General features: G+C 43.1%; 1 long non-coding RNA gene across 1 annotated transcript; it reads left to right on the top strand.

Annotated features, from left to right (window-relative positions):
- The first annotated feature begins 665 nt into the window (after positions 1-665).
- Positions 666-3,438, top strand: LOC119864998. The gene is made up of 3 exons (XR_005368266.1): positions 666-1,089; positions 2,529-2,601; positions 2,740-3,438. It is a non-coding gene; the product is annotated as an uncharacterized LOC119864998 (long non-coding RNA).
- The last annotated feature ends 22,916 nt before the right edge of the window (positions 3,439-26,354 follow it).

Raw genomic sequence — 26,354 nt, 5'->3', positions numbered from 1 at the left:
GAAACCTGAGCCTTTTTCAATATATCAATCATAATCCCCCCAACTACCACCACCAATGGTTATATCGGCTTTTCAGATTTTAGATTGTATGTTCATGATCTAACGTGTTAAAGATCTCCCGAAGTAATATCCAACGTGCTTCTAGCAGAGAGGTTCAACTCTCTGGATCCATTGACAACAAAAGTCAAAACAGACTTTGCTTCTAAGCCATGGTCCATAACCAACCTTAGCACCATCTACCATATTATTGCTACCATTTTTTGAACCAATCTTTGTGCCAGGTTCTAAACCTACCTTATCTTCTTTAATCCTCACAGTAACTCTGTGGGGGTAGATACTATTATTGTCTTTGTTCTTGAGGTGAGGAAATGGAGGTGCAGAAAAATTAATTTTCAGTAAAATCACAATAGCTATTAAGTGTCAGAGCCGAGCTTAGGGCCCAGGTCTGACTGAGCCAGTGTCCGCCTTCTTAGCTACCATGCCGCATTGCCTGTAACCAGCCTAAATGAAGTTAAAACCACACTGGGGGGATGTCAGGGTGGCTCAGTGGTTGAGCATCTGCCTTCAGCTCAGGGCGTGATCCCGTGGTCCTGGGATCGAGTCCTATATCAGGCTACCTGCAGGGTGCCTACTTCTCCCTCCGCCTATGTCTCTGCCTCTCTCTGTGTGTGATTTTCATGAATAAATAAAATCTTAAAAAAAAAATCAACCACATTGGAAGAGATATAGCAGCCCAGTCTAGGCAGCATCCTTTCTTGAAAGGTAAAAATAAATAGGTGATGATAGATAGATAGATAGATAGATAGATAGATAGATAGATAGATGATAGACAGATAGATAGATAATCATGGCAGCCATAAAGCAAAGGAAACCATAGCTCTAAACGGAGTTGCATATGTTTGGCCTCTCTTATGCCTGCCTCTTTAGTTTGAGTTTTACTAAAGCCTGTGCTCCACACTCAGAAGCAGTCAGAAGTGTTTATCTTCGATCTTCTGTGAAGTTGATGCACAGGAGAAAGCAGTGAGAATAACAACAGCCTACAGTTTGGGGACATTCACCACGTGACAGGTGTTCCACCCTGGTTTACAGGTACTGCCTCATTCATTCTTCCAGCGATCTGGGGAGGTTGAGGCTTTAAAAGCCCTGTTTACAGATATGCCGAGAAAATGGACATACAGCAAGGTTAATAACTTGCCTTAAGTCACATAGCTAGTAAGTAAAAAAAAAAAAAAAAATTCAAACCTGGCAATTTGATTCCAGGGCCTGTGGGTTGTGCCTCCTTAAGAAGTTTCTGGGGCCAATGCGAACTGGATGTTAAATGACACATGTTCTGTTTTCAGCATAATTTCAAATTCCACTGAAACACTGCATTTTGCCACCTTAGTCCACCCTCTAGCTCTAGACTATGTAAAAGGCAATCAGAAATTCTTTCAGGGTTGTAGAGGCAAGCAATAAGGAATGCTTTGGATTGGATCATTTCTCTTCCCTTTGAGTCACCCATCCGTGGCAGAGGGCAAGGAAGTGATCCTGCCCCTTGCCATGTTAAGCCAAGTGAGAGGCCTTCAAAAGAACCATTTAGGGAACAAAACACATGCCCTTTGGAGCTTGAAGGCAGCAAGGACCAGTCCTTTACTTATAACTGAGAAGACTAAGTAGGAAGAGTCTGGGGCTAGCCAAAGGGCCTCTAGCCACCATGTTCAGAGTGGGAGGATTCCCAAGGAATCTCTGTAGGACCCTTGGGAGCAAGAGTTAACACAGGACATTCATGACCACACAAGGCCCCAAGTCAAACAACTTGCCTTGTCCCTGTGTGTCCTTCGTGACCCCTATATCCAAACCTGGCAAAGCCCAAACAGTAGGTGCTGATAACCAGGGGGAGGAAAGTTTGAACAAGGAAGAGAAGCTGGGTCTCCTCACCTGGCCAGCTTGCTTGGCATTCAGTCTCAAAGCAGAACTGAGCAGGGATAAAGGAGGAGTTTTAACTTACTTTTCCCCAAAGACAAGACCCCAAGACAATCAGGATGAGGCACACTGCTCTTTAGAGCCCCAGATTGGAATAAAATAAATTTAGCATGAAATTCACTCACTCACTAGCCTAGTGATTTGGGTAAGGAATGTAGCATTTCCTTTTCAGTGTCCTTGAACCAAGAAAAAGGAGAACATGAGTTTCTTGTGAGGGTTAAATGAGATACTGCATGCCTTCCCTCTCTTACATCACCTGATGCTTGTCAAGCAGTCAGTGAATGAGAGCTAGTTTATTACGACTGCTTCTGACATCACACATTTTGCCTGTCGGAAGTTCCAGCATATTTTGCAAAATAGCCTGCATTGCAACACCAGCATCACATGATACAATGATGTGGAATTTGGAGAAAGACAGGCCCAGGCTCAATTTTAGCTTTTCCACTCCACATGCTGGAGTATGTGATCTCAAGCATGTTATTTGCTTTCAGAGGCTTAATGTCTTCAACTGAATTTTCATCTGTCTTATTCACTGTTGTTGGTTTTTTTTTTTTTTTCCCCTCCAGAGCCTAGAACACTAAAGTGGGAAGAAGACGCTCAATACATACTTATTGAATGAATTAATTCCTCTGTAAAATGGTAATAACAATACCTATCTCATGCTGTGATTTGGAGGATTAGAGGATATGGCAAGATGATACATTGGCGTATTAACTTTTGTCTAACTTTTGCTTCTCTTCCCCCCCCCCCCCACTTTTTCTATCTCCCATGTCCTAGGACCATAAACCTCTGTCTTGGACTTCCTGGCCACAGAAGAAGGAACTTCTTTTGTTGCATGAGCTGCCCTAAAGACAACCTTCACTCAGGCCAGTCTAGCGGAACCAGATCCTTGGAGGGGAATTAGGGAAAGAACGCAGGAGGAGGCCCCATTCCCAGGTACTGTGTAGACCAGGGCCTGAAGCAGAGCCAGAAACCTTCGCCCAGAGATGACAGAAGCCCTAATGGAGGTGCCTAAGGGACGGGTGGGGATTTTAACACCAAAGTTGGAGGTCTCAGCAATGGCTCAGGGACTAAGCTGACAAAGAAAGAAGACACACAAGATAAATAATAACAATGGACCAAAGACCAGAGATCCTATCCAAACCTCCTGGACAGTGCAAATCCTGAGGTTATGTTATTCCCCCAAGGGAGGGAAAGAAGCCTGTTCCTCCCCAGCAACCAACCCTTGCTGGTCCAGACATAATCATATTTAAGTAAAAGAGAAATATGTATTGTACATGAAAGTTGTAGAGCTAATTCATAAAGGTCCTACAGATGTATAGTTCCTGATCTAATGTCAGGCACTTAGTAGAAACTTAACAGATGCTAGTTTTCTCTTCTTACTGACCAGAAAATGCTGTAATGGTCAAATTTGTCGATCTTGGAGATGATGGAAGAAAGCTCCTGCTCAAAGTAGGAGCCTCATGTTGCAAAATAAAGAACACCTCTAAAGAATCAGGATTTTTGACCTCATTATCTCTACTTCCTGCCTTTCCACTCCTATAGTCAGCTGGATGTTTCTCCAAAACTGCACCAGCTACTATCTTTTTACATTCCTTAAAGACTTTAAACAAATACCCATCTCTGCCCTTTCCTTGCATCCATCTTTCGGCTTGAAATATTTGCCCTTCTTTTCATTTCTCTAAGTCCTGTCTATTGTCCAAGTATCACCTACTGGCTTTATCCCTTTACAGAAACTTCCTAGTGCCTATCAAACACAGTGCTTAGACTTTACAGAGGCTCCATTCAAACATGCTTATTCATTTAATAAGTATTCTTTTAAGTGCTTGCTGTGTCCAAGCTGCATGAAAGCCAACATTTTTTGCCTCATTTGTTCACTGCTCTATATAGTGACTTATATATAGTGGATATTGAAAAATATCTGCTGAATGAATGAATGAATACTGCTGGTGAACAAAAGAAATAAGGTCCTTGTTATGAATTATAGTTGTCTTATTAGTGACAACAACAGCAAGTTCTTCTTCTCTATAACTCATAAATGAGAAAATCCCCCAAGGTTCTACTTTGGATGGTCTTCTCTCCACCCCCATTCCAGTGACAGAGCCATCCATTCCTGCAACTTGAGCTATCATCTCTATGCTAGTGAATTTGCTGGTTAAGAACTTATTTTTCTTCTGTCAAGAGAAAAGATAACTTCTTTTCTGTTATATGAGTAAACCTAAACCAGAGGCACATCCTCAAGCTAAGGGTACAATTCTACCTTTACATCACCAACTAATCTCCCAAGACACAGAGGAAAAGAAAGAAGATCCATAGACAGGCAAGTTAGGGTTGCACTTTCTCACAATTCCAGGTGAATTCAACCCATGCTGGCAGAGGAAAAGGAGTTTCACATGAGATTTTAGATGGGCAGAGAAGGAAGATTGTCTTGGACCTGGCCAGAGGAGGAAAGCACTTCTGTTAACAGCTCCACATGTAACAAAAGCAATCCAGCCAGGTACTTCATGTGCATTAATTTAGTTAATATAACCATCCTGATATTATTGTTTCCAACTTACAGACAAAGAAAACCAAGTCAGAGAAGGACGCCTGGATGGCTCAGCAGAGCATCTGCTTTGGTTCAGGTCGTGATCCCGGGATCCTGGGATCAAGTCCCGCAACGGACTCCCTACAGGGAGCCTGCTTCTCCCTCTGCCTGTGTCTCTGCCTCTCTCTCTCTGTGCCTCTCGTGAATAAATAAATAAAATCTTTACATTAAAAAAAAAAAAGAAAACCAAATCGTAGAGAGGCATAATATCTCCCAACATTAATGGAGCCTGTGAAGAGCTGGGCTGGACCTAGCTGAAGCCAAAGCGGAAGCTTTCGCCCACTATGTCATATTGTCCTTGTAAATATGAAGTGATATTCACAAGGCAAAGCCTCCAGGCATAAGATTATCCCAGACGTACCTTGCCAAGACAGCGATTAGAATCACATACATATTTCTATCTTGACCTCCTTCTTACGTTCCAGACCATATTTATAACTGGTTCTAAAGAATTTCACCAGATTGTCCCACCACAATGCTAAGCTCAAAATGTCTGAAGATGAAGTTTATTACCTTGTCTTCCATACCAGTTTCTCTTCTGTGAACGTTATTCCTGTTTTTCACTCACACTGTCGACAAATAGTAATATCTGTTTTTATTCCTGTTCACTCTACACCAAATTAGTTGTCACGTCCTCTAGGTCTGACTGCTGTAATATCTTCAAAACAGGACCCCTTAATTCAATTGCTATAGCCTCAACCCTGGTTTCCACTCCTCACTGCATAACAGCCGTTAGCCTTCCAGCTGTTTACAGGTAATTCTCTCTCAAATCTATCCAGAAGATTATAGTAGTCTCCTTGAAGCACAGTGCTAATCACATTGCTGCCCTATTCAAAAACCAAGCCTTCTATGACACCCCTGGCTCTCTGCAACTGCATTCCAAATGACAAAGTCTCCACTTGCCATTTATCTCCAAGACACCTCTCAAGCCTATTCTCCTAGCCAGCACAAACCATTTGCTTTGGCCAAGTGGCTTTCTTTGTACGTATATTTTATCCTCCTGTTTTTGTTCAAACATTCGCCTGTGCTCTTCTACCTACTGAATCCCCTCAACCATAAAGGCAGTTTCTGCGGAGTCTTCTTTGAGCTGCTCTCTACCATGACCCTGAAATCCCATAACATTTCTTCTCTTCTGAACTCAGTCTTGCTGTCTCCCAACTGTATCCAATGTGGTGGGCCAGTCTTGCTCTTTCCCAGCTACATCCAGTGTAGTGGCCAGAGTAACGGTTCAAAAATGCAAACCAACCCTGTCCAGATTCTTTTTTTTTTTTTAAAGATGTTATGTATTTATTCGAGAGAGAAGCAGAGACACAGGCAGAGGATGAAGCAGGCTCCCCAAGGGGGGCCCAATGCGGGACTCGATCCTGGGACCCAGGATCCTGCCCTGAGCCGAAGGCAGACACTCAACCTCTGAGCCACCCAGGCATCCCCCTGTCCAGATTCTTGACGCTCACACACCTGTGCATGCACACAGATGCACACATATACACATATCTGTTGGTCTTCCTCGTGTTGTCTTTTACAGGGGTTGCAGGATCACTGCAGGGGGAGTGCATCACTCATCACTCAAGATAAATCCATAGAGGTTCTTATTCTGTTGCTAATCAACCAAGCTGCTTTTGTTTTTCAACATCACTTTCAAAAGTATTTACATACCAATCTATCCTGTTTATAGCCACTGTATTTATGTCACTCCTATACTCAAAAACTTCAATAATCCTCCCCTCCATTTAATTCTCAATATCCAGAGTGTTCCAGTCTCTAGTGCTTCCTACATGCCTCTGCTATGCTGTGCTTTGCCAATTCAACTTTCTTCTCAAATATTCTGGCCTTACTTTCTAACTATAACGTCCTTGTCTGGGTCACCACAAATGTGTATAAACTTCCACTCCTCAGAACCCCTACATCACTTTGTTTGTACTCCTTTTATGACACATACTACATACTGCTTAGTACCTTAATTTTGTAATAAATTTATTACTCCACTACCACATTGGAAATTCCTATGTTTGATAACCAGCCTGTCCTGTTTCCCAGGGTGACAGTTGATTTTAGAGGTCAACATGGCTTGGTTTGGTAGTTGCTCAGTATTAGTCAAATACTAATCTAGGTATTGCTGTGAAGAGATGTTGTACATGTGCTGAACATTTATAATCTGCTGATTTTAAATAAAGATTACTCCGCCCCCCACCCCCACCCCCATGATGTAGGTAGGCATCACCCTACCCACCAATCAATTGAAGGCCTTCCAAGCAAAGCCCAAGGAATCCCAAGGAAGAAGGAATTCTACCCCAGGATTTTACGACATGAAAGTCCTTCCTGAGTTTCCAGTCTGCTGACCTAACTGTGTGGATTTTGAAGATTTTATTTATTTATTTATTTATTTATTTATTTATTTATTTATTCATGAAAGAGAGAGAGAGAGAGAGAGAGGCAGAGACACAGGCAGAGGGAGAAGCAGGCTCCACGCAGGGAGCCCGACGTGGGACTCGATCCCGGGTCTCCAGGATCACGCCCTGGGCTGAAGGCAGCACTAAACCGCTGAGCCACTGAGGCTGCCCCCTGTGTGGATTTTTATCTCAAAATTTGAAACATCAACTTTTATCTAAATTTCCAGTCTGCCTGCCTGCCCTGCAGATTTGGGAGTTGCCAAACCTCCATAATCATGTGAACTAATTCCTTAAAATAAATTTCTCTCTCCCTCTCTCTCTCTCTCTCTTCCTCCCTCTCTATGTTTACACACACACACACACACACATATACACACACGCACACACACACACGCACACGCTCCTCCTTGGCCTAGAGGTGTGCTAGCATCTGCCATGCCCTGATGCCCTGTGTCTATTTGTAATGAGGATGCTGGCCTTGGCCACCACTCTAGACTATCCTCCTCCTCAAAGTCAGTTTCTTCTTGAAGACTTCATTTGTAAACAGCTGTCCTCAATTACGGTCACTTCAATCCACCGAACATGTTATAGAGCACCAAACCTCAAGTGCAAAGGTACCTATTCCCTTCCTCCAAGAGACCTCCTTGGTCCCTATCCAAATTAGCCACACATCTGCCTAACTAAAAGGCACCACTAAGTTAATCCTTTCCAAAACGGAGAGAGAGTACACCAAAGTAAATTAGTATGTTCACCTCTAGCTACCAATTAATGACATTTTGCTGTTGTTTTGAGTAATTAGCCATGCATTTCCATCAGTTACTTCTCAGGAAACATAGCTCAAATGGATCAATGAATCGAAGAATCAGTTCTCCTGTGGTCCATGCGTTCTGTTTTTTCCTTCCACGCCAGCCCTCAGGAATTTCTCATACTCTATTTTATGGTATTTATATTTAATAAAAACACATTGCAATCTCACACTTGGCATGTAGATGTCGAGTATATGCTGTTCAAGGCCTTTTGAAACCCAGGCAAGGGACTCTGTGCTTAATTTGTCAAGCAATGGGGAGCCATTGAACCTGAGCATTTAATTTCAAAGTAATAAAAGACTAATTCTCTGCTTTATCAAGACTACAAATTCAACATACTACATACTGGGATTTTTTTTTTTAGAGCAAGCGATAGCTCTGTTAACTTTTCTTTTTTCCCTTTACGAGATGCTACTGGTAAGTGCTTCATGCCTGCAATGCAGGATCAGAGTTTTCATAAACTTCTGTAAAAAACAATTCCAGATTGGAGAATTTTCAAATACTAATTTTTGCAAATCACATTTCAAAAGCAGAGCATTTGCATATTCAAGGTGCAATCCCATGGGATATCCTTTATGCCCAGTCTCAGAGAGCAGTGATTTCTGTATTTTTGAACTGGCACCACCTTCAAAATATGTCAGCTCCAACGGTGCAGTTGACATAGGCATTAATTAGCCAGGCTAATTATCCAGACTTGTTTAGACGAACCAAGTGCTGAAGCAGCGTCAGTCTGTTGACTCTTCCTTGAACAACTCACAGCCAAACACCAACTTGTGACTAGTAAGTCGCACAAACACAATTTGTGACTTAGAGATTCTGCGTTCCCTGAATGCAGGTCCTTGCTCACAAAGCTCAGTCCACAGCCAGCTCTGCCTCCAAAGGTGCTTTGAAGAAAGGTCTTTCTGTCTCCTTACAGCAGAAAATCAATACTGCGCGCTGGAGGGGAAGATGGAGAGTTAAAACGTCCTCTTCACACGGAGGAGTAAACACCACCTCTGCGCTAGGGATGGCACAGCCCAGAACTGCAGGCTGCAGGACGACCTGCAAATCAAAACCCTTCCCCGAGCAAAGGGGCAAGGGGAAGGCTCAGCCCAAATCTGGCACAGCAGAGCCCTTTGCCTCATACCATCTCAGTTCTGTGCGACTGCAGATCCGCGTGTGCTTGCAAAATTGCATAATGTGCCATTTACCCAGCTGTTATTCCAGCAAATCTATTCTTTGCACAACGATTTGCCTGCCTGCCTGCCTAATAAATCCACAGGGAGGGAGCGAGGGAGGGAGAAGCAAAGTTTTCACCCTGCCAGTGTGTTCTGGGCCTCTCCTTCATCGCAAACTACCTGCCCCTCCCACCCTTGGAGAAAATCATAGGCCTCAAAGCTCCAATGAATAGGAGCTTGGCGTGGATCTTTCTTTACCCCGCTTTCACCACTTTCCGGAGAGAGAGAGGTTTTTCATGTCCTTTGTGACTTCACCTGGTTATGTCTCCTCCCGAGGTCTAACAAACCAAGGTTCCTTTCCTCTGGCCTCTCCCTCGCTGCTCTCCTGTTTTGCCTGAATTGCCCTGGTATTTCTGGCTTCTCCCCACATTGAGTCAGATCCGAGTATGGGTTGCAGAGCGCTTCCAACGTCGTCACTACACGCTAAAGGTGGGCAGGCTCCCCCAGCTGTCAGCAGCCCACATCCTCAGGCGGGTATTTTTCCGCTACAATGACGATAAAAGGTAAGTACGTGCCTTTGCTGGGAACCGTCTAAGAGCAGAGCTTTGAGAACAAAACATTGCTAGTTCCCAGGGACAAAAATTCACATTTTTTTCTTTGTGCCACCACAACGCTCTTCAAGACCCCGGTAGAAGGGGAGCCCCAACTACTCACGGCACTGCGGATGAGCTGTGAGAAGCACGAAAGAGGGCCGATGCACAAAGATGAGGGGCCAGGGAACCTTGCCCCGAGCCCCGTGGGAATCAGAAGTCAGAATCCGCCGGGACCCCCTTGTTTCTGCCAGAAACAGAACTGCACGAGCCCGGGCTCCGAGGAAACCACTTCCTTGTTTCTGTTGATCTTTCTCGCTATTTATGAAATCCAAATGCAGAAGAATTTCTGAGGTATTAATCTCTCCTAATATTAAACCACGTATGTGGGATCCCTGGGTGGCGCAGCGGTTTAGCGCCTGCCTTTGGCCCAGGGCGCGATCCTGGAGACCCGGGATCGAATCCCACGTCGGGCTCCCGGTGCATGGAGCCTGCTTCTCCCTCTGCCTGTGTCTCTGCCTCTCTCTCTGTGTGACTATCATAAATAAATTTAAAAAAAATTTTTTTTAAATAAATAAACCACGTATGCGTATATAACGATTCAGGTTATAGCGTGTAAATCAAGGGAAACGCACAGATGTACTTGGATTTACGCAGTAGACATGTTTTGGAAACGTGGATAATCCTCTATAAATCAAAGCCCTTGGGGGCTTCATTTCAAAAAGACATTTGATTGTGTATCCATTTATAAAACACAGAACATTTCTGGCAATGTGATTTCTCTCTTGCATTTCTCTCCCACCCGCTCCCCCTGCCCCCAACAAGGTTTTCTCATTTTAAGATGAGCATAGCGGTATATTTCTTCAAAAAGAAAATTCTGAGAAGTTTTCTAGATTCCTGTCCCTCTATTGCAGTGATCATTAAGGCTATATTTTGAATAATTTATTATTCCAAGTTCTGGAATGATCCCAGACATAACTCCTGAATTCCACACAAGCCCCTTAGTGTCACATGCTCAGGGAGATGCAGCAGCCCCCCTTGAGAGTGGCCCCGACTCGATGCAGCTGTCCTTGCAGGACTGTTGCCCCTTGACCAGAATTGCCCGCTCGCTTAAGGCACAAATATAAATGTGGGAGATATCTGAATTTCATCCTAATCACTCAGAAAGCTGCCCCTTCTCTCCCTCTCTCCCTCTCTCTCTGTCTCTCTCTCTGTCTGTCTCAAGAATATAGATTTCAATTCACTTTAACAGGGAGTTTGCTAACAATTAGGACTTCCAAAAAATAAAATACATTTACTTTCGAGCAATTTTCTTCTCCATGAGGGTGTACAATCTGGATGACCACCTACCAGGTATGTTGCAAAAGTACCTTAGAGATTGAAGTTGGTATTAACCAACCAGTAAGATAATTTTTTTATAATGCGTGTATGTGTTTTTCTTTATTGTGGTAAAATACACCTAACAAAAATCACCATTAGTGGGGCGTCTGGGTGGCTCAGTCAGTTTAGCATCTGCCTTCAGCTCAGGTCCTGGATCAAGCCCCACTGCTCAGCAGGGAGTCTGCTTCTCCCTCTGCCCTTCACTCCACTTGTCCCCCCCCCCCCCAATAAATAAATAAAATCTTTGAAAATTTTTACCATTGATGACAGTCCATTCACAATGCTGTGCAACATAACCACTGCCTAGTTCCAGAACATTTTCATTACCCTAAAAGGAAATCTGTACCCATTAAGCAATCCCTCCCTATCCTCCCTCCCTGCCTTCCCAGCCCCTGGCAACCGGTAATCTGTTTTGTATCTATCTCTAGGGATTTGTCTGTTCTGGATATTTCATATAAATGGAATCATATTTTTATGCGGTCTTTTGAGTCTGGCTTCATTCTCTCTGCTTCAGCAACCCTTCTGGGTAAAAATCATTTCTAGTTAATTGCTTTGAGATCCATCTTTCATTTCCATCTCTCTGTTTCCTTCCCAGGCTCTGGTCTGTGTTGTTTGCATCTTATTTGGTGTGAAATCGCGTCCAGGGATTGCCACCCTGTGGAGCGCCCCAGGGCCACCACACTGACAGCCCTCCTGCCACCACTTGTTTCAGGTCTGACTGGGGCCACCCGTGGAGAGAGAAGAGGAGCAAATCAACTTCTTCATTTTTTCCAAAGGTTTTCGTATTTTAATATAAAATGTGAGAGGCTCTTTTTCCCTTCTTGACAAATTTAAGTGATAATTAGCTGGTAACAGAAAATCTCCCCTGAAGTGTCACAGTGTGCTTGTACTTAGCAGAGCCACCCTCAGATCTGCACCCCAGATTAGCTCTAAGTGGAACACTTGCTTATGTCCAAAGAGCTGTCACTGCTCACCTCATTCCAGACGTTCCTCATTAGGCAGAGCACGCGCATCATATCTGCATTTCCTTCAGGTTAACAGAAGCAAGGCAAGAGAGAGCAGACTGTGGCGTGCTGGGGGGCATGCTAGACTCCAGGTGAGAAGATCCATGTTCAAATCATATTGCTGCTATGTACAAGTGACATAACCTTGGGCAAGTCATGGGACAGCCTGAACCTTTCGTTTAAAAGGAAGTTTTTTTTGTTGTTTGTTTAAAAGATTTCATTTATTTATTTTAGAGATAGAGAGAGAGCAAGGATGAGTGATGAGAGGAGCAGAGAGAGAGAGATAAGCAGACACCACGCTGAGTTCGGAACCCTACATGGGACTCCACCCAGGCTCGACCAGGAGCTGGAGCCTGGACTCACGTGGGCCCTCATCCCACCACCCTGAGATCATGACCTGAGGTGAAATCAAGAGTCTGAGCCACACAGGGGCCCCAACAGGAGGGTCGTTTTAAACAGTGGCTAATCTGATCAGATTGTTGCCAAGATCAAAGCCAAGAAAAATAGTCACATACATGTGAGCTCTTTGTTTTGTTGTTTTTTTTTTTTTTAAGATTTTATTTATTTATTTATTTATTTATTTATTTATTTATTTATTCATGAGAGACCCAGAGAGAGGCAGAGACATAGGCCGAGGGAGAAGCAGGATCCATGCAAGGAGCCTGATGTGGGACTCAATTCCAGGACACCAGGATCGTGCCCTGAGTCGAAGGCAGACACTCAACCACTGAGCCACCCAGGCATCCCTGTAAGTTCTTTGTAAACTGAAACCCTACTCACCAAATGTCTGCTAGCATGTAAGCATCATGAAAGCAGGAACTTTGCCATATTTTCTGCTTCCGTGTCTAATGCATCACTCATGGCATAGTAAATACTCGGCAAGATTTTGATGAATTAGTGAAAGAAAGAATACTGTTATTATCAGTAGCCAAGGCCACAGTTAGTCCCTAATGAGCATCATTTTTAGGCAGTTGCCAGGATCATTGATAGCCAAGTGGTCACAAGGTAGTGTCTTACTCCATTGTATTTCTTCTAAATGATACTAGACTTGGAAAGGAAACCAGAAGCATTGTGCTACTCATGTAGAGAATAGGAAAGAAATAGGTGACTTCAACTTGAAATGGGCTTTTGTCATAAGCTTAAGAAACCTCACTCAAAATTTACTCCTCCCCATTTCCTTCTTCCTGGGTTCTACACCCCTGTGATTATGCTTTTATTTCATGCCTGTCACAAAGCAGATTTACTTCCTACTATGTATAACCTTGGGAAGGCTGTGTTTTCCAGTTGAGCAGCTTCTCCCAACTGAAACTAACTTCTTCCTTCTCTGCCTCCTTCCTTCCTTCTTCCTTTCCCTCCTTTTAATCCCTTCTTTTTTCTTTCTTTATTGTTTTGGCATTGATTTTTAATTTTTTGGTTTGTTTTTCTTGTTCAGGCAGAGAGATAATATGTTAATGTAAGTGCCTGACATTATGTTATTTCAGCCCTAAATACTTACAACCTTAACATTACATTTTTTTAAAAAAGGTATTTTGTCACACAACCACAACACTGTTATTACATCTAACAAAATAATAATCTCTCTTTTCATCTGATACCCAATCCACCTTCTAATTTCTCTAAAAGAATCAAAATGTACTTTTACGGTTCATTTGTTTAATTCAAGGTCCACTGGTGACCTTTGCTGTAATGGGGACAGAAACTTTGTATTTAGTTACTCGATTTCTTTGCTTCAGTGCAATAAATGCTTACTGCTTGATGGGCACTCAGTGAAAGGTTGTTGTTGTTTTTTTTTTTTTTCCCCTTTGGACAGACATTTATTGACCCCCTTCATGTGCCAAACAATGTCTTCCTTGCTGGTGATACAATATTAAGACATAGTTTTTGTCCTCAAAACTTCAAAATTTAGGTGAAGCAAAATGAACATTGAATTAAATTTTTTTTTAACATTGAATTAAATTAATGAAGACAGTCAAGGCAAACCTATCAAGCTGGTGTTTGCTATTTTTCCTTCAGAGAAGGGTTTTGGGTGGAGTTTGATAACATTTTCCTGACAGTGGCATCAAATGATTATTTCATATAGATAAAAACAGAGCTAAAGTTCCACTACATGAGCGAGACTTCAGAAAGTTTGCTGAACATAAATTATTTTTTGTTGTTTGTCTAGAGCTACTCTTCATGTTTTATTTTCAGAAACTGGATATTTAAGTATTAGGGCACCCTGCTCAATGGCAAAACAATGCATTATTTAGTGGCTTTCTGTTCTCCACAAGATAAAGGGTCCCTCCTTAGGTCAGCCAGACCCTATATAATGCAGCCTCGTCTCCTGCTCCAGACTCACTCCCTGCCTCACATCTTAGGCTACACCAAAACTGAACACCTAATGCTACCCTATCCCAAAGTCTTTCCACGTTCACCAAACAAATGATTCATATCCTGGAGTCCTGGGATCGAGTCCCACGTTAGGCTCCCTGAATGGAGCCTGCTTCTCCCTCTGCCTGTGTCTCTGTCTTTCTCTGTGTGTGTGTGTGTCTCATTAATAAATAAATAAAATCTTTAAAAAAAAAAAAAAAGGAATGTTCTAGTGTAACTCTCTTGGCAGTTGAGGAAACCACAGCTGAGAGAGAATATGGTCATGAGTGTTTATGGACAACTGGTGTGTCACTCAAGGACCCAACAGGAAAGAGAAAAGATGCTTGAATGAAATCATTCCAGGATAGTGTGTTTGTTTGACAAAAGGACTATTTACAAAGGTAGGGATGGGAGGTAGGGGAATCACAAGAGATAGCCTAGTACCTGAAGCTAAAACCAGCAAAGGAGCTGTTACCCACTCCTCGGGCTAGAGTGAACTCTTGTTGCCATTTGTCCAGGACTCTCTTGGTTTTATTTATTTTTTTTAAAGATTTTATTTATTTATTCATAGAGACACAGATCGAGAGAGAGGCAGAGACACAGGCAGAGGGAGAAACGGGCTCCATGCAGGGAGCCCGACGTGGGACTTGATCTCAGGTCTCCAGGATTACTCCCTGGACTGCAGGCCGCGCTAAACCACTGAGCCACTCAAGCTGACCCTCTTGGTTTTAGAACTCAAAATCCTATGTCCTGGGAATATTCTCAGTTCCAGCAAACCAGGAAAATGGATCACCCTACCTCATACTGAGGTAGGAAGGAAAAGAATGGTTATTAAAACCTGACAAGAAAGATAGTCCCCTTAAGAGAAAGCAGTGATCTTAGAACAGGGCCAAACTTAACCCAAAGTGACCTCACAAGGAGGAGGTCAGGGAATAGGAACCCTGCCTCCCCACTCTCTTCCCTTCTTCTAACCTCCTGCAGAGGCTCTGCATTGGGCTTCCCATAAGCTAGAGCCAACCAGAAGGTCCACACTGCCGGCCTCCCAGGACAGAGAGCATAAAGGCGGAGAGGGGAGGGTGCGGATGGAGCCCAACGGGCACCAGCCCAGCCCTCATGCGTATAAAAGAGCCCGAGGAAGATGCCCAGACCTGCTCCATCCCACCCCCTCCAGGAGAGAGTCACAAGTCCTGATGCAAGCAACAAGATGGTATTATGCAAATCCGCAAACCCTTCCCACGATTTCCAAACATTTCCAAAAAATGGTGCTGGGGACGGGGTGTGCTTTTACTTCTTCTGCTCCCCTCTGGCTCCCATCCTTTCTTCAGTCATTGAATCACCTTGCTATCCCAGGGATGTCATCTCTAGTCAGCAAATCCGGACCTAAAATGCAGTCCCTTCCTCAAATTCCACAAAAAGCTCCACTCACAGTGAGTAGATTTGGTGTTTACTAGATTGCACTGAAGACTTCCAGAGGGAGTCCAAAGAAGAGTTTATATCACAAGGAATGTCAAGTTCAACAAGACACCCTTGCCCTTCAGAAGCCCTCCAGCCATGTCCTCCTGCCTCTCTCTTGTCTCCCCCTTCCTCTCACACCCTTCTACAACAGCACAGAAATGCCTCAAGGGGAGCAGTCTGCCATTTCCCTTGGCCTCGGAGGAACCAGTGGACAAGCAAGCCCACCAGCTCTCACCCTCCTCCCCAAGAGACATCTTGGAGGGCTCTGTCTGCCAGAGCCAGCTCCCTTCCGATGATCAATTCTGCTGCCAGCTGTCCGCTGAGAAGTTCTCGACCTCCTGTTGTACATTATTCTAGAGAAAGCAGTTGATGTTAGTATCATCCTTTGAGAAGTTTATTAATCAACTTGCATAAAAAAGCCTGTATCAATGGTTTTCTTGTCTCATGGAATTCAATTCTTCTTCCGAACATGTCACAGTGCATTACCCCGCTCGGAGTTAGCATATTTGAGCATCTTGTGATCGCTGGAGTAGCACAGCCATGGCATACTGAGCTCATCTTTTTCTTTCAAAGGCTGACTCGGGCAGCTTAGGATCTCAGCTCTTTAAAATTACATTGAGATGAATCTTACTGCATATAAGCTGCCAGTCCAAGTATAATTTTGATTTCCAGATCCTACAAGAGTCTGTATCTCAAAGAATTATATTTAAAATGCCATTGCACACCTAGACCTTTTACCAACTTAATGTTTGCCCTTAATGTAGGAGCAATGGTGAACAAAGGCCAAGTCTGTTCAAGAATGCTCGGAATGCTAGAGAAGCTGCCTTTTCAGTACTGCTAGACTTGAGTAGAAAGCCAAAGGGAAGTGGATGAACGTGGCTCAGAGCACTGGGGAACTGCTTCCAATTTACACCGTTTCTTTTGTAGATAATAAGAGAATGCACTCGCTCACAGCTTGACTTCAAGGTGGCAAAGAATCCAAAGGAGACTCCAGGGTGTAAGGGCTAGGGACAAATAAAATTGTTAATAGGTCATTGAAATCACAGATATGGGATTTCAGAGCCTCTGCATAGCTTGCCTTAATCTAGACTTAAATGTTATATAGATATTTTCATCTTTAGAACCTACTGTCAACCTTACTTTTGCTGTCTTGTTTGCTGGATTTGGTCAATTTTAAAGATTCTTACATTAAACATAATTTGAAATTATGTCTCTTCCTATACGATTATCCACACATCTTACTGTTCAGCTGTAGATGTATCTTGCGTTTCTTTAACTTTACAAGCTACATATACAGAGTTCTGCTAGAGAGCATTCCTAGGCTCCTGCATTAACTCTCTTAACGAGCGTGTGAACTTTGGTGAGTGAATTTTAGTTGCGGTTGAATTGCTTTTAGCTGTAGATTACCAAAACACCACCAGAAACACCCATAACCAAGGCAGCAATAAATATCCTAAGGGTTTGAGCCCCTCTTAGCTGGGTTTCCAAATTATGTCCAAGTGCTGGATCTGGCATCCCTGCAATTCTCTTGAGGAGAGATCTTTCCCTCGTGGCCACAAGATGGCTGCCATAGCTACAGTCATCCCACCTGGCTATAGGTAAAGGCCAGGAAGCAGGTGGGTAGTCAGGGCCGTTAGAAAGCACTGTTCTTATACACCACTCTCTTATTATCAATGTGGAAAAACCCTTCCCAGAAACCCTGCCGCCCAGTACACCTCTTTTACCATTTCATTGGCCTGAACAAGGTCTAGTTTCAAGGGAGGCTAGGAAAAGTGGGTAGTTTTATCAAACTTTATCATGGCAAGCAGACATGAGGGAAAGTATGTAGACATAGCTGGGACAGTGGCTGTTCCTGAAAAACTCCTATTACCAAATATGATCCTTAAAAAGAAAATTCTCCAGAGTTGCTATATTTAAAGTTTTATCAGAGCCTCATGACTCTGTAATCATATAGAAGCATATAATAAATCATGTAGTATCCTGCATAATTCAAATGGTGACTATAAGGAAAACCTTATATAGAGAAATAATTTAGAAAGAAAGCCAGAAAATGGATATGGGAAAAAATTCCGAGGTGCTTAAAGTTGCCAACCAAATGATATCCTGGCCCTTTCACCCTCCAGGAGATCACTTACTAATAAATCACAAGTGGAAGGCTGAGCAGCAATTCTCTCACAAAATCATAACATGTCCTGAATTAGGATTAGCTTGTCCTGGTGAATTTCCGTCAGACAACAAACCGGTAAAAGTCTGCATGTCTTTCTTTGCAGACATCTCCCTGCCCTCGCAGCAGCCACTCCTGAGTCCACGCTCTGAGCACAACCCCAGTGGGATCTGGTGCATAAAGCTGAATTAGTCAATGCAGAAATTTAGCTCCAGCTTAAATGAGAGCATTTGGTGACTTGTAGAGACACGCATCATGAGAGAAATGTCACCGACTTGGCAGACATAAATGTCTGAAAGAAAACATTCCAGTAGAATGTACTGAAACACACAAGATCCAAGAGACACACCAGGCTTTCTGAATTAATCCAAGCCCATCAAGGGGGTGGAAAATCAGAGAGATAAAAAAGATACAAAACACTTAATATTAAGTTCCAAATTACTGCCTCTACATTGGTATATGGAAATGCCTCATCTGGGGTTGTGGGAAATGTCATATTTGTGCTAAGCTAATTTAGATTAGGAATTCATTAAATGCTTTTTGATCGACTGGTGGTAGAATGTTTTTCCACCAAGAAATATCCATCAACTCCTTGACCTGCTTATTGTGATCAGAGAGCAAATCAAATCCAGCTGTATGACATTTTCCCCTGAGGTTTAACAACTGCCTACACTTGCTGTTTGCTTAGTAATAGGCACAAAATCAGTGGACACAACCACCAAAGGACTGTCCTTTGCTTTCTTTCCTGGACACCAGAGGGAACATAGAAAATGCAGGCCAGAGAGGTATATATACACAAGCCCATAAGGCAATCACCTCCTAGGCAGGGATGAGCCAAGGAGAGAACCTTGTGGAAGAGGCAGGTCAACGATTCAACCAGGCAGGAGATGCCACAGCCAGGCCGCAGAGGGACCCCAGCATGCTCAAGCAAGGTGTGTGTAGTGCAGAGCCTCAGCCTGCCTACCCCAGTGCTCAGCCCCACCAGCAAACTGCTGACAGAGGGGCTGCTCCCGACCCAGTCCAGAGTGGAGAATTTCCTTCTGCCAGTGGTTCTCAACTAGGGACATTCGGTCCCTCGAAGGGGATATCTGGCAATGTCCAAAGAAATTTTTGGTTGCCACACTGGGGTGGGGGACACTGCTGGCACCTAGTGGGTAGAAGCTAGGGATACACTCGTAGATTGTCATTTAAATATCTAGTTGGCATCTCAAACTTAGCATGTTTAAAACTGAGCTTCTGATTGCCCCAATAGTTAACTGCATCCTTCTAATTGTTCAGACCAAAAATGTAGGTGTCCTCGTGACTCCCCCTCTCTCATATCCCACATTCAATAGATCAGTAAATATAACCAGAATTAAACCATTTCTTGCTCCCTCCACCACATTAATCTGAAGCAACGTATCATCAGTTTTCCCCTGGATCACTGCAATCCTTTCCAAAGGGCCTCCCCACAGCTGATTTTCAACAGATTGGCCAGAGCGATCCCATTACAAAATAAGTCAGATCTTATCCCTCTGCTGGAATCCCTGCGGTGCCTCCATCTCACTCAAAATAAAAGCTACAGGCCTTCTAGCATCCTCTGAGGCACCTCCTGTCCTGGCCCTCCCTTATCTGTTGGGCCTTCTCTCTCACTTGTACTCCGGCTTCAGCCTCTCCAGCCACCCTGCCTTTCCTGGCGGCCTTTGCATCTGCTGCTCTGCTACTGGAACACTCCACCCTCACAAATGTCACCTCCTCTTATTCTATTTAAAATTGCATCCTCCGCTACCCTACCCTGCACTCACTTTTGCCCTTCTCCGCTTTGTTTTTCTCCATTGTAATCCTTGGGAATCTGACACACCACTTGCGTTACTTAATTACTGCTTTGATTCTCTTCCCCCACAAGAATGAAAAAAAAAAAAAAAAAAACCTACACAAGGTAAGAATTTTGGTCTTTTTTGTTCACTACTTTATTCCCAGCAATGGCATCAGTGTTTGAGGCATAGTTGGCACTCAGTAAATATTTAGTGGGTGAGTGCATGGACTGTCAGAAAACACACACATCTTCCAATAATTGATAATAATTCTTGAGGGGATGATCTGATTTGATAAAAGGAAAGGCAAACTTGTCACGAATGTAACCTAATAGGTACAGCCTTCCCATCGAGGCATGGATATGCTGTTTCCCAACAGTTTGCAGAGCAGCTTCATTTCCCCTTTCCTGGTTCTGTACAACGTCCAGGAACCCACAGAGACATAGAAAACAAATCCCGTTAGAATACCTGTCTGACAGAAACTTTATCCTCTGCCACCTTCATCTGCAGAAAGACCTGGTGCAAACAAATTCTTCAGCAGAAAGCTCTCTCCAGCACTCCCCAAACTCTTTGTCAGCTGAAGGGCTATAGAGTAAGAATCAATTTTTAGGTTGTCCAGAGAAAGCATTTGAGGTGTTCAGATGGAAGGAAGGCTCTTCTGGATGTGTATCATTTGGCTTCAGCTCTGTTTAGATCATATATTTTAAATGCTATGTAGTCCCAAGAGATCACTTGGTTCAATCCGAACAGGTAGACTGTGAGCCCTGAGGTCCGTGTGCTTTCTCAGTTCTTGGGGTCGAGTTCCCTAAGCTCTCAGAGTCTCTGTTTGCTCGTTTGCAATATTGAAATGGCAATATTAGCTGAGTACCTGCCTGGATTGGAGATGGTGCTCTGTCCAGACTGAGCCTTACTTTATTTCTTTTAGTGCAGAGAGAAGAGAGTGGTAGGAATCTAGGAGCCAGAAATCAGTCAAGAAGATTTTCTCCTTCTTTATTTCCCATCCAAGAAAATGCTATAAAAATTCAGATATTACCCTCCATGTTCCCATCTGTCTGCCAAAGTTAGAACAGTTTGCTGTCTAGCAGTCCCAAGCCTCTGAACTGCAACGGTTCACTTGGTCAGAAAGAAGGACTCAGAGGAGTTTGCCTACAGTCCTCAGACGCCTGAGACATGACCTAGCAACTGCTTTGTAGGCAGAGAATATTTTGCCTCTTGAATAGATCCCTGAGTGAAAATGGTGGGCCAACGGAGACAGCCAGTACCTCTGTCTATCATCATTTGGGATGTATTTATTTTTTGTTCTGCTCTTAATAGAGATATGAAAAGCAAATTAACATACTTAAACCCTATTCCCAGAGAATTTGCAAATATTGCATATTCTTTTTTCTTTTTTACTATGCATGGTCTATCTTCTGGGAAAGGACACATAGACCTTTATAGTATCTTCACTAAGGAAAGCAGCAATCATCACAGCCTGTTAACTATCTGCTTTCTAGAAAAAAAGAAAAAGAAATTACATGGTGAGTATATATGGTGGGTGTTGAAGCAAGGAGGTACTTAAAGTCCATGAAGAGGATTTCACCACAAGGAGCCAAATAATTACATATTTCATGAGGTTTTAGTGAAATCGATATATAAATGATAGCACAGTGTCTAAGCACCCTGTGCATGTGGATGCTAGTTCTCTTCTGTCCTTTTCTTTTATATTCATATCAGAATGATGGCTAGTGAAGTTGAATACTTTAACAACTCCCTAGCGTCTCTTATTGCCTCTAAAAATGGGGGCAAATGTGATAATACTCTTAAGAAGCAAGCAGGAGTGGGGTGAAGCAGGGGCTGATAAGGACAAGATTTGTTCTCTCTGTACACTAGTATTGATACATGTACATGATGTCATATGGACAAGATAGAGAGGTATAGGTGAAAGTCTATTAAGACATTTCATTGGGGCACCTGGGTGGCTCAGTGGGTTAAGTATCCGCCTTCAACTCAGGTCATGATCTCTGGGTCCTGGGATCGAGCCTCACGTCGAGCTTCCTGCTCATTGGGAAGTCTGCTTCTCCCTCCCCTCCCCACTCATGTTCTCTTTCACTATCTCTGTCTCTCTCTCTCGAATAAATAAATATAATCTTTTTTTTAAAAAAAGACATTTCATTAGCCATAGAAATTATTAAGTTAGTCCTCATTAATAAACAATTATATGAATTAGGATACATCCCTACCATAGGATACCAAGCAGCTATTACCAAAAATGGGATAAATCTCAATATAGAAATCTGATGCTATTTTACACATATACATACAAATGTATGTACCTATACATGTATACATAGCCTATGTGCTTGTGCAATAAGTGTGTCTATCTGAAAAGGCACAAATCAAGTAGTTAAACATGGAATGTGTGATGGGAGGCGAGTGAATTTTCACTTTTTGTGTTACACACGTGGCAGAAACACATAATTCTCATTGACTATCCTTATAATCCTCCATTTTTCCATATAGTTGGGTGAAATCACGTGACCGGTTTCTACCCTTGAAATGTGAGCAGCAGTGACGTACATCACCTCCTGCCTGGGATGCTTAAAGTTGTGAGTCCTCCAAGCAATCAGCCTGCCACATCAGGGAACAGGCCATAGGCTTGCTCGAGGTAGGGCAGTTTGCCTTCCCAGAGGGAAAAATTTAAGGAAGGGAGGCAGAGACAGACTCCCAGGTGAAAGGCACGGTCTTCCTATAACCTTACCTCAGAAATGGCCTCCCGTCACTCTGCCTCACTCTGTTGTTAGAAGTGAGTCACTAAATCGAGCCCACACACAAAGGAATGAGAATTTCCAGATGGTGAGTACCGGGAGGCAGATGACTCGAGCCATCTCTAAGACCGACTACCACATGCGACATAGCCTAGCCTACCCTGAACAATGCAATATCCTTCTCTACTGTTTGATGGTTTTTGTATAGCAAGCATGCATTACTTTCATCATTTAAAAACAAAATTAAAACCTAATATACTGTATTTTTTAAGTGTCCAGCTAGAACCTTAGAAGTTCTTTTTCAAAAAAAAATAATAATAAGTAAAGCTAAATGGCAAATTTATCTATTTTGCCTCTGCTCAAAATAGCCCATTGCTCTCCAGTTCTTAAATGTACAATCTTGGAAGTGACTCATTTTATCCCATTTGTGCTTTTTTTTTTTTTTTTTCACACTAAAGACATTTCCTGTGCTGTACTCTAAACTATTGGGAGGTCCCCTGAGCATTTTCTCCAGAAAAACACTTTCTTCTCCATTTCCTAAGTGTTAATTGTACAGAGCAGCAGCCTCTACAGTGAAAATACAAAGTGAACCAGATAGCAGTTCCCTCCTAAAGTCAGGCCCCCAAAGTCTACATCAAGCTTTGGAGATGCTGCCTTTCAGTAATTAGCTACAGAGCCGCTCACGGCTGCTACTGTACAGACACCTCACTGTTTATTTTCATCTGTGCCATCACGCTTCAAAATTCCAAGCTAATAAAGCAACCAGGAAACTAGACTAAACTGGAACCTGTGAGCTCACCAAGCCAGGAGGATTTGGGTCAATCTTAGAGGATTATTATCACTCATCCTGGTGATCTTTCTTGACAAGATGTTCAAGGAAGAAAGTGAATATAAATTACATAATGCATGTCTTTGAATAAAGGGTAAGGATAAAATTTTCAAGAGGTTTCCTCTGTATTTGGAAAAGGGGACTAAGTGGATAGAAGTCCAGAGACACTACAGTGAGAGAAAGTTCCAAGGTACAAAGAAGCTGATACAGGAGACAGGATCTAGGAGATGGGAAATCAGATCAAACGGAATAGGCAATATCGGGGAGATAAGATTGACCTTGATAGCATAGTAGATTTCAACTTTCTAAATAGGAGTCATCAGATCCACGCTGTTTTGAGAGCGAACATGCTTTCACTGTCTGTACTCTTTTTAAGAGCTAGGTAAGATTCAAGTGAATCTAACAGTATGGTAAAGTTGGCAAGTGACTGTAAATCATTTTAAATAGTCGCAGTTTGTAAAATAATGGGTCCTGTGGGAAGAGAGTGAGGGATTTTCACCACAGCTGGGTAGTCCCTATAATTTCCCTCAATTTTCCTCTAAAAATCCCACATCAGCAATGTAATTGTCTGCCTCACTGTCTCCCTTCCACCCCAGATGGAAGAGAGAAAGCATTGAAGAGAATAATAATGTGACACTCAATAAAGTGTTCTCAGCAGAGCCCTGGGCTGGGCGGAGGGAGAGGATGGAATCCAGGAAAGGGAATGCGGCACCCCTTCTGGGCACAGGTCCATGCTTGACTAGGCCAGAGCCATTCGGATTCTGCAGAGCTCCCATGGGGCCAGGAGAGGGAAGATTTGCAATGCCAGACTTTGTCACCACCCTTCTTTCAGAGCATTTTGACCCATGTTTATTTTACTCTTTGGCTTTCAGTCAGCTTTCACTTGAAAGAGCTTGGAGGCAAAAAAAAAAAAAAAAAGAATAATGAAAGAAAAAAATCAAAAAGAAATTGTCTGGTGGAATAATCCAAAGGTCAACCTTCACCCATTTGTCGTTCCCCCCAAGTTGAGTTCTTTCAGGCATGGGATGAGGGTAAATGTGAAGATTGGTGACAGATTCATATTCTGCTAAAAGCCTAGAACATAAGAGGAGACAGTACGAGCAGTTCTCCTAAACCTTCTGCATTTGTCTGGTCTCCCTCGGAGTCTGTGAAGGATAAGGCTTGGCTGATTGTATTCATCAGGATTCAGTGTAGCTGCACACGACAGATAATCTAACTTATCGGTGCTCTGGACAACTTAAAAATATGGCAGCTCCACACAGTCATTAGGGATCCAGGTACCTTCTGGCTCATTGCTGTGCCATCCTGAAGCTCTGGCCTGCACCCTCACGCCCCACAAGAGTTGTTTTCCACACAAAACAGCCCAGGAAGAGAGGACACACACAAGCTGTTCTGTAGGGAGGTTCCCAGGGCCGCCTGTATCAGTTACCTGCAGGGTAACTTCAGATCGCAGGTCTGACCAGGCTTGGCACCATGCTGCTGTTGGACTCTGATCTGCTTCGTGTGTGTTCTATCCATGGCCCAGGCTGAAAATCACCAGCTTTCTCAAACATGCTGGTCAAATGCTCCCCAAAGGTCAAATAGACACATGCAATTCTTCTAAGGTCTGAACTCCGAATGGCACGAAGTCACTTCTACACACGTGTCTTTGGCAATAACAAGTCATATGGCCAAGTTAAGTATCAATTGAATAGGAAGGTGTACTCTTCCCATGAAAGCTGAGGGAGAGGAGTGAATATTTTCTTAGTAATGATGTCACATATTACACCATCTGTGGAAAGGACCCCAAGACCACCCGCTAGAAGGACTCACAGGTCACAGGTAACTAACAGTTACGGGTTATTATGGTGAAGGATACAGAGCAAATTTGACAAAGGATGAAGTCCAGAGGAAGCCAAGTGCAAACTTCCAAGAGACTCTTCCAGTGGAGTCACCCAGGACTCACTTAATTTCTCCAGCAACAAATTGTGACAATCCCTGCAAAGTGTTGTCATTCAGGCAAGCTTGACTGGATCTCTGAGTCCCATGTCACTCACCCAAACTTACAGTTCCTGGGTGGCTAACTATCACTGGAGCTCCAGACCCCAAGAAAGAAACTACAAAATAACTACACAAACTGGTACAATGATTCAAAGCCCTGAACATGCAAAATACTCTTATCAGTTAAAACATTCCAAGAGCTCGATTCCCAGGAACCAGCCAAGGACCAGTCCCAGAACAGACCCTTCTGGGGAATGTGCAAGATTTGAGCAATTTGGGTCGGCTCAGTTAACACTGTCCTGTACACTATCCTGTATACTTTCCTCTGATAAAGCCCAAGACATAATCTGGCCCCACCCAGATGCAGATGAGTCGGGGAAGAGTACACATCAGGTAAGAAACAGGAGAGCTACTCTTTTGTTTTGTTTTGTTTTTTTTATAAAGATTTTATTTATTCATTGATGAGAGACACAGAAGGAGAGGCAGAGACACAGGCAGAGGGAGAAGCAGGCTCCCTGCAGGAAATCCGACATGGGACTCGATCCCAGGACCCTGGGAATCACACCCTGAGCCAAAGGCAGATGCTCAACCACTGAGCCACCCAGGGGACCCAAGCGCTACTCTTAAACAAAAAGTTGGGAAGAGATTTAGGGGTGCCACACCAACCACTTGAGGTGAGCTGGAAAAGAAAGCAAGAGACAGATCAGAGCCAGGGAGATCCTGCTACTTGACTAATAACAGTAATAAATAATACAAATTTACAAAAAATAGTAATACTACATCTTACCTCAACCAAGATGCCATTGATTGTATGATACATCATTATTTCAACACTGCTAAGAAAGGAAAAAATGCCACCAATTAAATAGTGACGTTTTGTCTATTTCCGAGTTTTATATAAGTGGAATTATACATTACATGTTCTTTGGCATCTGGTTTGTTCAACATTATGTTGATCACATTCACCAGTGTTATTGCATCAAGTTTTAATATATTCGTTTTCATGCTGTATAGCATTTCATGTATGAAAATACTACAATTGTCCTTGCATTCCAAATGGGCAATGTGAGGATGCTATAAAAGTGCTGCTATAAACACTGCTTTTATTTTGATAAACATTCATAAGCGTTTCTGTCGGGTTTATACCTAGAGGGAGAACTG

This window comes from Canis lupus, chromosome 13 (assembly GCF_011100685.1).
Source record: "Canis lupus familiaris isolate Mischka breed German Shepherd chromosome 13, alternate assembly UU_Cfam_GSD_1.0, whole genome shotgun sequence".
Classification (NCBI taxonomy): Eukaryota; Metazoa; Chordata; class Mammalia; order Carnivora; family Canidae; genus Canis; species Canis lupus.
The sequence above is the reverse complement of the archived record's forward strand: the minus strand, read 5'-3'. Positions and strand labels throughout refer to the sequence as shown.